The sequence below is a fragment of the Pomacea canaliculata genome, linkage group LG6 (assembly GCF_003073045.1).
Source record: "Pomacea canaliculata isolate SZHN2017 linkage group LG6, ASM307304v1, whole genome shotgun sequence".
Lineage (NCBI taxonomy): Eukaryota > Metazoa > Mollusca > Gastropoda > Architaenioglossa > Ampullariidae > Pomacea > Pomacea canaliculata.
In genome coordinates this window covers 7,844,447-7,857,817 of record NC_037595.1, presented here as the reverse complement: position 1 = coordinate 7,857,817, position 13,371 = coordinate 7,844,447, and positions in this window count along the sequence as shown.

Below are 13,371 nucleotides of genomic sequence, written 5' to 3'. Positions count from 1 at the left end.
TAATATTAATTAATATTTTGGATAAGAAAGGAACGTTCGAGAAAGGTTATCTGGGGTCAAGGTTGGACTTCTTAAGCAAAGGTAAGACAACAGAATGTTTGAAAAACAGGGAACAATGCCAGTCGACAAGGAGTGGCTGATGGTGGATAAAATGAATGGAATCAGCTGATCTAGATGTTCGCGAAAGATCTCTTTGGAGATAAAAACCTGATGTCTATTTCAGAAATTGGAAGACAGGCAACAATCTCAAGGAAAGGTGTTCTGGGCAATAAAGAGTAGCTGTGATTGTTCTCTGATGTTATTTGTTTTTTCCATTTAATATTCAAGACATCCGGCAACTGATCAAGTGGAGTGGTGTTAGGCAAGTTCTTGCACTGGTCGGTCATTCGATCCACCATCGGAAGCAAATCCTTGTCTGAGGGACACTGATTGGTGAAATGAATCTCTGCCGCCACAATCAGAAGCCTTGGTTTCTCCCTATGATTCACAAATGTATTTCTTTGGACCAATAAACTCTTCTTTTTTTTTATTGTAGTTCGGCGCTGAGCAATGTTTCCTTCACATCATGCCGATCAAGAACAGACGAAATTCAGTGAAGAATTCAGTCAGAGTTTATTTCTTTCGTTGGTATGCGGCGATAGACATACACCGAGGTTATGTGTTGGTCAAGTCCAGCAACAAAAAGTTCAAAATTTTCAAAGTTGCCATCAGGTTTTGAAAACAGTGCGTTATCTTAGTAATTCCCTCCAGAGAATAAAACGCCACAGGACGTACCCTGGATAAGTGTAAGAGTGTTTGTGTGTGTGTGAGTGTGTGTTTGTGTGTGTGTGTGTGATGGGGGGTCAGTCACTATTACGGGAAACTGTTTAGGCATGTGAATGCCCTCGAAGGTACTGAAAGCACTTGGCGAGATGAGGTCTCCCACTGGCAGCACGCGCGGCTATTGTGGAGCAGACGTCTTCAGGGTCTACGTGGTCTACGTGGTCCTGTTTACGTTGGCAGTTTCACGTCTGGTCTCTGTGTTTACCTCTCCATCGACAGAGGCCGCTGTCTTCCGAGTGTTGGCCTCGCTCTAAGGAACTGTCCTTCAGCCTTCAGTCCTCCATAATAAGGGTAAGCTCTCGATAATCGCAGCGTCTGGGGAAGAAGTTGGCATCTCCCTTGTGTAAATCTTTGGAGTCGCATGAAAGATTCCACAAATGATGTTTTTTTTCTTTTTTCCTGCTGTTTTCGGCTGGGGACAGGTTGTGATTAGGCAGTTTCCTGCCTTTTAACATGTGTTTTATAATTTGCTGTCATGCGGTGGTGAAGATGAGTTTTGGGGAAATAGTGTTTTTCTTTCGCTCTCTTTGTTCATCTCTCTCTTTCTCTCTCCTGCCCATCCCTATCATCGACACTTTTCTCTCCTCCTATCTCACTCTGGTCTAGCTGAATGTGTTTGGTGAGGGAAGTGTGTTTAGGGAAAAGATGTTTTAGTCTCTGTGTGTGTGTGTGTGTGTGTGCACGTGTACACGTCGTTTGTATGTTTGTTTGTGTGCCTGACTGTACGTGTGAAGATGTGGATGCGGGCGGGCGTGCGTATGACAGTACCATCATATGCATTGTTTTGTGTATGTTTGTGTAATTACATACATTGCTGTACATCCCTATTCGACAAAGACGAGAGTAAGGGACTCAACAAAAACAAACCCTACTTAATTTGAAGATCCTCCTGCTTCCCTCCCCCGACAGAGATGTCAGTGGGGAACATAAGCAATGGCTCCCAGCAAATCCTGGGGACCACTTACCACCAAATCTCTACCAACGCCCTCCATTAAGGACTGGCTAATTTGGGACTCGCTGTCTGTACACAACATCATTGCTCCGACTCTTCCCACCAGTGACCAGCTATTACCAGATTAGTCTCCCCTTAGGAGACGAGTTACCGGCCTTTGAGCGTAAGAAGAAACCGTTTACGACGCGCCGGCTGATGACAATAAAGAGGGATTATCGACTGCAAGAAGTTCATAAAGTAAGACAGATACATCTCCGTCCTCAGATGATAGCAAGTTTACCATGTCTAGACTTGCGGCTGAACATGAAGTAAGTTATACTTCATACATCACAGCCACAAATACAAGCATCGGGGTGGGGATGTGTGGAGGGGTGTGTTCTGTGGGGTGGATGTTAGTGTATTTGTGTCAGTTGTGTGTTGATGTGTGTTCGCTCGCGTGTCTGTGTGAGTTCATGTGTGTACGCATTTTTCTTGAATATTTATCATCATCATCATCATCATCATCATCATCATCATCATCATCGTTCTAACATCCCCGCCACCCAACACAACCCAGACACTTGTACCATCACAACACAGAGCTGTTGTGTGCTGTTATAACTGTTTATCTTGTTGACAGACACGCGCACAGCAACAGCAAACAAACCCACGAAAACAGTTTAACATAAAACGCTAGTCCTCAGTTCCCATCAGCAGTCACACGAGAGGTTTAAAAAAACTTTTGCCGGAAGATTTACCACCTCATAGAGTTTCTGAAGACAGAACTTCAGGGCTCTAGACCCCGCCATTACCGTGAATTATAGTTGTAAAGTCGGTTACAGATTCGACCGCTCCCTGCGCAACTAATTTGTTTGGACCCGATTCGGTTTAGAAAAATAAATTACTACTTTTTTATCCCAGGAATTCCTCTTTGCTGCAACATTGATTAAAAGGAGGGTTACTCCGTTTGTCACACAGCATCATTAGCCGTGAATCACGTGCTGCTGCTGCTGCACCTTGCTTCCGCTGCAGTAACATTTATAGATGCTGGAGCAAACAAACAAGCAAATAAATGAGTCAACGAATAACTGAAAAAAAAATTAACGAGTGTATCGTGAAAGAAGTTAATGAACAAACGAATGAATTAATTAATTTGGGTGAATGGAGGAATGAACCATCGAACAAATGAAGCAATCAACAAACGAACGAAAAAAAAAATGAATGAATGAAAAAAGTTAATATAAATGAATGAACCAACAAACCAGAAAAAAAAACAAAGAATGAATGAATCAACGAACGAGTGATCGAACAAAGTAATTTCCGTTGTGATGTGCTGTGGGAAATTTCCGTTTCTAAATGTTTAGCAAAAAAACTTCCAACGCTTCGTTTGTTGTTCTTAAAATTACAAGGCGACCTCCATGTTGATCACTCGAACTCTTTCATCTTGATTTTTGATATGCTCCATCGCTCGCTCTGTCGACCGTGACCTGATCCCCCAACGTGCAACTGTTGATGTCATCGACGTTGGAGGAGACCGATGACATGGTGTTATCAACGGGTCGTTGCTGCTGAAACCCTGTGACAGATGTAATTTGTTGAGATGTGTTTTTCCTCCTTGTTTCTCGCTCTGTAATCATAAGATCAACAAAAAGCTACTGAAGTTTTTGTCCCTCTGTCAACAGGCCTGCTGAGCTGCAATCAGCCGCGAACATGCGAGACTCATTAAATTCAGTGAAGTTCATGACCCTTATGATCTCGCGATCTGATATTCTGCCTCGCTTGTGTGAATTTACATGGATAGATATGCAAATTTACATGGGAATCATTCTGTCAAGGGTTGAGTGTGAGATGGAGGCCAGTCCACGTAAAAAGACGTAGCTTCCCAACTGTCTTTGCTTTTTATTTATTTATTTATTTATTTTGTTATCGCCATTAATATCAGTTTGAAGCTGTTTGCAGGTCAAGTCAACAATCTGTCTATTTGTGTGTGTGGTATCTGTTTAGGGTGTTTTCTATGAAAGTCAATAAATGGAAGAACGACGGTTATGACCAAATATGATATAGAGAACTGAAATTCTCACTGCACCAAATCTGCATACGCCAAGAAAAAGCCCCGTTATTTGAAAAATGTTGAGGTCAGAGGTGAAAGAATCTAGTCCCTGAGACGAGACTTTCCGAGTCTTACTTCATTTTCTCTGTCGCCACTACGCAGCAGTGAACGAGTAAACAATTTTTTTTTCTTTTTCACTGGTCCTCCCTTGCAATCTTTGTGTGTGTGTTCGTGCGTGCGTGCACGGGTAGGGGTGAGGATAGAGGGTGGAGAGGGAGAACTGATTTTATTACTTTTTTTACGTGTTTGGGGTTTTTTCTTGCCTTCTTCTGATCCCTATCATCCTTCATGTTCTTTCTGATGTTCCCTATCGAATCTGTATCCAAACATTTTAAAATGGAGCAACACGAACATCCATTTACTTAATTCACTTTCGACCTGGCCAAAATTTGTGGTTGTGCAGGAATGTGACGGATGGGGCAAAGAGTTTGCTTTAAAGGTCCTCGGGTCGGCGATTCGGCTAATGGCAGGTTCGCTGAAAAGAAATGACAGATGAACTGTTACAAATGAAACTTGGAGAAGAAAGAAAAAAAGAAGACGAAGAGCGATGGAAATGTGACTGTGGAAGGAACATTTAACCATTGTGTCTCGAAAAGCCCACATCCATCACCCCATGACTGGGTTCACTACCTGATGGGGGAGAGCCCATCGTGCGGTTTCTGAATTTGTTTAATTTTATTTAATGTTTCTCAACAATAATAAGAACGATTTGTCCTCGCAATACAGCTTATTCAACGACTTTTAAAAAACTCACAAGTTTATCATTAGAACTTACCTTAAACAATAATTTCAGCACAAAAAGCGTCTTACCTGACACCTCTTATAGATAAAGGCATAAGAGGGAGCAAACAGTAGAGTTGATGATGAAGAGATTTTGCATGTGATCTGTCCGGATATCTTTATAATTTGATAATTTTTATTTTAAGACTTTTACACCTTTTTAAACTTTAAAAATCTGTTGACAACTTCGTTGTTTTTCGTATTGGCAGCAGCTAGCTAGACTTGCGAAAGAGGCAGAAAGAAAGAGAAACAAACAACCAAACAAAATAATTTTCGAGAACACAACAACATGATAAAAAAACACACAAACATTTCGACCCAGACACGCCTACTCACGCGCTTTAATTTGTATCCAAAGTGCAATCTCTCTTTTTCTCTCCTTTTTATCCACTCTCTCTCTCTCTGCCTAACTGACTTACTCCCGCCTGTCGTCTACGCTTCTGATTAATAAAAAAAAAAAAACGGGAAAGGAAAACAGAATAAAACTCGTTGACAAACAATCATCCTCATCTCTTGCACTACTCGACCGCACGCTGACATCCGGGCACCGCGGTAAAGCAACATGGTGCGCATGCGCCGCGCCTTGCAGCAAGAGATGAAGACAGCATATGCGCCGTCATTAGCTGCGTCGTCGTCATCGATCTAGCTGCAGCCTATCAGTGGCCGTCAATAGCAGCCACACTCCCCACCTACCCTTCCGCCCAGGTCTGGTTAGTTCCAGAGCAGGTAACAATGGCGAAGTCCGCGTGTCCTTTGATGATTGCGATACTGTAACAGGTCATCTGCTGTGATTGTGCAGTGGCATTTATTTTGTTTGTTGACAACAACAGGACAGAGAACTAGAATCAGGTAATGCAGAACACATCGTTTTCAAGCACGTGAAATAGTGTAACATTTGGATTTTGAGACATTTTGTGTTTTTGTGTTATTGGTTTTTTTTTGTTTTTGTTTTTTTGTTGGGTTTGTGGATTTTTTGGCAGATGGAGGGGAGAGTGTTTTCATTTATTTAAAAGAGGGAAAATCTGAAACAGATGATGACAGGAGGAATGAAGAAGAAAAGGGCAAAATTAAAAATTAAAATGTTTGTAGGCAAGATGAAAGTTGGCTTGTCTTTTTCTTTTTTTTTTTTTAAAAGCAATCCATTGAATAAATGATGACAAAAAAGAAACGAAAAAAGTCAGAAAAATGTAAGTGGCTGAGTAAGAGATCTTTTCTAAGAGTTTTGTCCTTGTTGCAATTGGAAAACAAAACTCAAAAGACCTTCCTGAGGATGGTCCACTAGCCCACACAGAATAACCATGCCCGTTACAGTCCTAAAAATATCATTTTTTTAAAATGTTAGCCTAAGGATGATTGCAACATCACGTAACAAAACTTGCGTCCTTCCAAAAGTTTTAAGATTTTTTATCTTCATCCCCTTCTCTCTATCAGCAGCACGGTTAGAGATGGGTAAGTGGGTTCTCATGTCATGGAAATAAGTTCGCTTTTTGCAAATGTTCTGAAGGACAAAGGCTGGCACGATTTTTCAGTTCCATTGACCTTTAAAGGTCGCAGGGTGGTCTTTGGGAATAACCCTGACTTTAAATCAAACCATCCCCCTAACCCCACTCACAAAAAATTAATTTTTTTTGCTTTCGGGTCCTCCCACACATACACATCCTATCGTGTCACACTGTGCATGTTGGATGTTGACATGTCATCCTCGACACTCATGATGACAGTAGGTCATGACACAGGCACACAAGATGAACAGTGCAGGGTCACATCCTGTCTCTCGCACTTCTCAAAGTCCATCACAGACCATATCAGCCTCAGCTGCGAAATACCTACCTGCAAAGACTTTTTAAAACAGATTAAACGGATCCAAACTGATGAACGAGACAAAGTGAACATGTTAATGACATCGGCGACGAGGAGATCAAAGGGGCTCTTCACTACCTGGGTTAATGGGCCACAGTTCAAGATGTGAGTCATCGATGACTGTCACCTTGAACACTTGATATCTTAAAGCTATCATCAAAGATTCCTTTTGTGTTGGAAGATTAGAGTGGATGTCACTGAGTGTTATAAGCTGGTTTGTTTGATCTTCTTTACCTGTCCGGTTGTTTTACGAACCAAGATAAGCTTTTTGGGCTGTTTAACAGTTCTTGTTTCTAATATAGGATGCACTAATATCCTCCAGTCCGCTCACTCTCAAATACTTGCCCTCGTGTGCTTGGAATGACAATACAAACTCCGCCTGCAGGCCCTCCCAGGCGTTTTGTGGGCGATGTTAGAATGGAGGACATGCCGAGCACAAAGCTATCAGCCGCCAGTTGAAAAGCCTGACGACATGCTGAGTAGCCTTTTTATCGGAACCGAAGGACCTTCGATCCAGAGGCCAGCATGTAACATGTCCGAGGTCTGCCTTTGCGGCCAATGAGAACTGGACAGATGGGCGCTCTCAATTACGTCATTCTACCTCGCAACTGTTCGCGCAGCGCCCCCTACATCTGTTCACACTTGGCGTCACCGGTCCCCACTTGCACACGAGTCTGACTTTGGAGGGTTTTTTTTTCAGTGGTGGCAGATTGTGGATCCTGTTTTGTGAACCTTACCGACAAAGCAGGCTCTTGAAAAAACTCGGCCAAACAAGATGCTTCTTCCTCTACCCCACCCATCTCCCCCAACCCAGCTTGAGATCCGGGTAATTAGAGTTGCCTTTCCGCTGGCGTCCTCCGCGGAATACTGAGACCCCAACGAGGATCATGTTTTAGTTACACGATCCATGAGAGTCCCCATAAGCCGGAAACATTCGTTGTTGCGCATGCGTTTTGCAGCTGCGCATGACTTCCGTTAATTGTTTGTCTTCAGACAAGAACTCGGAGAATATCGCTTTAGCATTTTAACCGGAGATGTGGGGGAAGTTTCCGGAAATTATCAACAGCCTCTCTAGACCACTTACAGAGGATGAAGATGATCCATCTCATCTGTGATCAATAGGCACCACTCACGCAAACCTCCTCTTCCTCCATCATCATCATCATCGTCGTCGTCGTCATCATCATCATCATCATGACATCAAGTATGATGAGCTGGACATTGCAAAGACCTGTGCAACTTCCAAATGAAGACAGATGTTAACATCTTTAAAAAATCAGACTACACCAAGCGAACCCGCAGACCTACGAGTCAGAGGTGGAGAGAGCAGTACGCGGTCTGTAGGTAGGGAAGTCACGTGACATTAACAGCGTCCCTTAAACAGGGGGGAGATAAGAAAATAATTCCATGCCAAAGAGTCTACGAACGCAAAGAATGGCCTAAAGAATGAAAGCAGTCACTAGTCATAACCCTTCAAAAAGAAAAAAAAAAGCAAACAGCAAACAGTGCCAGAACTGCAGAACAATCATCCTAATAGGACACCGAAGCAATGAGCATGAAGATAACACAGAATCACATCATCTCCACTTGTCATGCAAAAATTCAACATCGAAGAGGGTCTCGTCCAAGTCATCGTAGCGTCACTCTATGGCTACAGTGCTTCTGTGTGAACAAACAAGTACTTTCCTTTAACGACATCAGCCGTCTGTCAAGGGAGACCTCCATCACCTGTGCTAGTCAACATCTTTGCGTGAACATCATGCGTGAAACCCCTCACCACGGCCTTCACCCTTATATTTCCATCAGTCCTTGGTCGATTTGTAACCCATGATTTGCAGACGACACTAACAGAGAATTGCAAGACCGTATCATCAGACTGACAGGCGGTTGGAACGCATCTGGAATGGAGACCAGCACTGGCAAGGGTCAAGCTAGGGTCATTTGCGACAACAAGGCAGATATCTACATGAAGGGAGTACATCTCGATGAGGTAAACAACTTTACCTACATTGGAGTCCTCCTCTCCAAGGACGGCAGCTCCGTGACTGATGTCCACATCAGGATCGCAACAACAGCGGCGATGATTCGACTGGACAGAGCCTGGTGCAGCCATGACATCAGGCTTACTACAAAGGACAATATGTACAATTTAAATCACACTTTAAGAAAACATTGGATATACAATTGCATCAGAAGGAAATGGCAACATGAAAATAATTTGACTTCATTTAGCTACTGACATAGTTTAATATTTAAAGCAGTGGCAATGATATGTGGTCACGTGTGTCATTAATCAAGGCTGAGAAGATAAGGACAGATTGGTGAGTTGAATATTTCAAATGCAGGAATCTACTTCTTAGGTCTTTCGGCTGAGTGCATTGGAAAATTATGTGTATTTCGTTAGTGTTGGTGTTTGCCTGTGTGTTCTTTTTTTTTTTTTACCCCGTCTATTCAATAAAGGAGTTCGAGTTCTCTACTTGTGTATGTTCATCATGGCTTATAGTTGGGCGAATTATCTCGCTCCTTTAGGTACCTTCCTCCCAAACAGCCCCGACATTATTTATTTTCAAGTCTTTTTGTACTGGATTCATCTTCCTACATGTGGCGATTTCCTCTCCACAAACCTTGATGCTCTTACTGCTAATGCGGTGATGCCAGTGTTAAGTGATAACCAGACGCCGAGCACAAGAAACGAGTAATTTAAGTGATCTTCCCTCTTCCATTATTCACGGCATACCTTCGCATGAGCACCTGAGCGGAAAAGACACGGGCCGTCGTTATCTTTGTATTACAATCCAAAGAAGAAAAAAAAAAACAAATAACCAAACACAATCAGTGCAGTGAAAAATAAAAAAAGCGAATTACCTCAACGAGATAAGAACTTGCAGTCATTCCCTCTGTCAGCAAGCCCTCTTTGCAAGGGAGAGAAATCAGCTGTAATGACAAGAGAAGATCACTGACAGGATGTGAGTAGGGAGGGAGATGGATGCAGCCTAATGAACTATTGTTAAGTTCACCAACTGGACATGGGTAACAGATAAACTTTAACTTCGGCTTTTAACTTGAATCGGCTCCACATGGATAATGCACTCATGTCATGGGTCCCCGTGGTCTGGAACGGAAATATATTCCAGTCTACCACAGACCAAGTTTCTGCAGTCTGTCCTTTTGATCATAGCATTTCAGAATAGTATTTCTACCTCTAATATAGACCTCTAAACCGCTTCTTAATGTGACTTATTGTTTAGTTATGTAAAATTCTTATTACGTGTAATTCAGCAAGAGACGCCATCTTGGTAGTTAACGCCGAGATGAGTAGCTGACTTCAATAATGAACTCGTCGTCCCGATATTTCTTGCCATAAGTTTGATTGAATTCAAGTCTTTTTGCTTTTTGCATGTTTTAAAGAATTAGACCGCGACGATGGCTTATAATGACATTCTGACTTTTCAAAAACTGTCTTGTAAATATTTTTCTATTTATTTTAAATGCTCCCAAACGGCGGGTTGTGGATGAAACAGTTTGTCTCGATAGAGCAGCAGCACGTTTCCCATCTAACCAGAGGCAGCGAGGAACAACACCGGCGATGATGATGTCGTGCTCAATGAGCGTCATGCCCAGCCACTGGGTAAGCTCCACAGCACGCCCTCACGCGGCCACGAGACTTTTACAGCATTTCAACCTATCAACGTCACTGCTCATATTCATCATCAGCCTCTTCATCACCTCACCTGCAACCTTTCCAGTCGCTGGAAAAGATCGAGCTCCTCCACGTCGCACGCTTCTCTCCATAGTTGGGGAACGATTCTAAATGTCAAGCGTCCAGCTAGCATCCCACACCCTCCCCACACCAACTCCACACCCACCCCACACCCACCCCACTCCATCCTCCAAAGAAATCTTGTTCGATCTTCTTCAACTTTTTTTCTTCTTTTTCTTCTTGTCCGCGATGTATGACACATCTGAAGCCTGCATCATGTTTGCGGATATTTATGAGCATCTGATCTTTCCTGTGCTATACAGTCATGTATGGTTTCCAGGAGATGTAACACGACGATGTTTTATGACTAATATAATAACGGTCTATTGTTTACTTGAGATTTTTCCCGATATAATCTTGTTTTGTTTTTTTTTTGTTTTTGTTTTTGTTTTGTTTTTTTGTACTTCCTGTCAATTATTTGCAATATTGATGTCTTTTTGAGGTAGTGTGTTTTCATTTCTAGTCCGCATCGACTATTTAAACAAAACTAAAATGTCTTTTTGGTGTAGTCATCGTTCGTTTCATGGCATCGATAAAATTTGACAAAATAATAATAATAAAATTTGAAACTATGCAACATTTTTCACAACAGTTGCAAACATCCTGCAAAGAGAACAGCGCAACTTGACGGGTTCAGTAAAACCATTACATGCGCTGAAACGGATCTTCCCTACACTTTCTTGTCTTGTGGTCTGTGTATTAATTCATCCTCTATTTTCAGGAATAATTTCACATTTTACATCTCTTCGGCACGATGCTTTTTGCAACGTTGCTTAGACATATTCATCCACATCGCAAGACGGCGAAGTCAAACCACGTATGTAGAACAGGTTTTAAAACCAAGTTTCCTTGAATGTTTTAATTTCGTCTACAAATGAGCTAAACGGCGCAAGAATAGCAAAGAAGGGATGGGTAAACACTGTTAGATTGAAGGCTAATGTTTAGAAGTAAGCTAAACTAATATTTGACAAGTGTTTCAGATGACCACCACGCATAAGCAATCCAGCTTTACTGTTAACCCGGTCCCAAGGGGTCCAGGGCTTTGCAAGCCCACTGATCCCATTTGGTGGAAACGCAAGCACAACCCTGACAGATAAGAATCATCGTCTGTAGCCCCTGTCTGAGATCCACGCACCTCAGAAGAAAACTAATGCCTTTTAAGTGCAGAACATACGCCCTCCTTCCCACCCCTAGGTCTGTCTGGGTGACTGCAATCCAAGGACCAATATTGTCCTCGCATGACAATGCACTGAACTGTCGTCCGGCCAGAGGAGCAGACAGTGAGTTCCTTTAAAGACCAACCTGCCAACATCCTCCGTCTGAGAATAAATGCATTTTGTGTTCATTGGTTGCATAGTTCTGCACGATTAATCCCCTTCTATTCTCGAAAGACAATGAAACATCTTATTATGGACAAGAGAGGTCAACGCCGTGAGGTCATCAATGATACTCTGCTGTCTTCCCAGCTCTCCCATCATCCTTTTCGTAATGTGATGTTTATAGGTGGTTTTTCTGTATCTTTTAATAACTAATTGGATCCATTTGGGAAAAGGGCATCGATCAATATTAAAACCAATTATTCTTAAATCAAATTGCTATGGTGTTGATCTTTAACATGATTGTCCATGCTTGTGTGGTGAGAATGCTTGCTTGCTCCTCTCTGAGGAAGGCACGTGCACTTTACGGGGAAATGATTGGTCGAGCAGTGTGACACATGCCTACTGTGGTTAGTGGAGCGGCCAAATCTTTTGTCCATCGATCTGTCCAAAGCTGTGATTTAGGAGAACTTTTTATGTCCTGTTATTAACATCATTTTCTTATCTGGTTATAAAGCTCTTTCGCGACACATTTTTGCTTTTGATGCAAATTTACGAATCATCAGCTCTGCAGAATACGATTGTCATCTCTGAGACACAGGACACTAAACCTACGCAGGAATGTTTGCGGGCATGCAAACCCTAGAACACGCACGCACGCATGTCCATTCACGTGAATTCCTGAGATTCTTCGCGGTTTTCTTTTTTTGTAACAAATATCCTGCTAGACTGGCCCCAGTCTGTTCAAACGTGTGAGAGCAAATGGAGAAGACCAGAGCTGTTATGAAATAGGTTTTCTCTCTTATCATGCCTACACCCATACACCATCACCCACAGGCATAAAACGATGGGTGCACGTGCAAGACTGACCCACCCCCACCTCTGTGTGTTGGGTCTGCTGGTCGTCACAGTATCCATTGATATACGATGAATGGTTCCACTGTGAGAGTCTGGACAGGCATGGAGCAGGTTCTGGCTTCTGTACTGGTCGAGTTATACAAATGGCGCCGGTTGCACTTCCGTTGACGCCATTGTCCTGCAGCCTGTTGATGATCAAGACGAGGCTGAGCGCATGCGCATCAACTTATTGATTTCTATAGACAGCTCTCATTTGCGCGAGGAAATGGAAGCGAAAATAGAATAATTCATCACGCACTCGGTACTCTGACGATGCCAAAGATCGTGTCGAGGAAATGAGACTTTATTATCTTCAGCTTTTGATGAAAACTTGATGGGTCAGTTTAAATAAATCTCTAAACACATGTTTTTTGTATCGATTGTTTTTAATAACACGATTGCCATGTTAGATGGGGCGGAAGGACGCTACACAAATGTCAAGTGCGCATGCGCATGAGACTCGATCCAAAGTGGATACCAGTTTAGTGCTGTGCATAATAGGAGCTCTTGAGAGAATATTCTCAAGAAAAGTAGCGCTGGATGGCTTCCACCTACCAGTGACGAAGGAATTCACGAAAGAGATATAACGCGAAGTGATTGTAAATCGAAAAAGAAAATCACGTGATCAAAAAATAAGCCTATCACGGCCTTTGTCACTCAAACACAGCCGGGTGATAAATAGGATTTCTTACCCTGCTCTCATGCCCGATGTTGCTTTTCTATTCGCGGAGGTACTTCCAGAAATTTCATGTTCCCTCTACAAGGTCTAGCCTAGAACATGGAAGAGATTAATGTTCGATCATCTGCAATCATTTTGGAAATATTTCCAGGTCATGTGACGTCAAGGAGTCACTACTTCAGGCACGTGAGTTGATAAATCGAAATTGGCGATCCA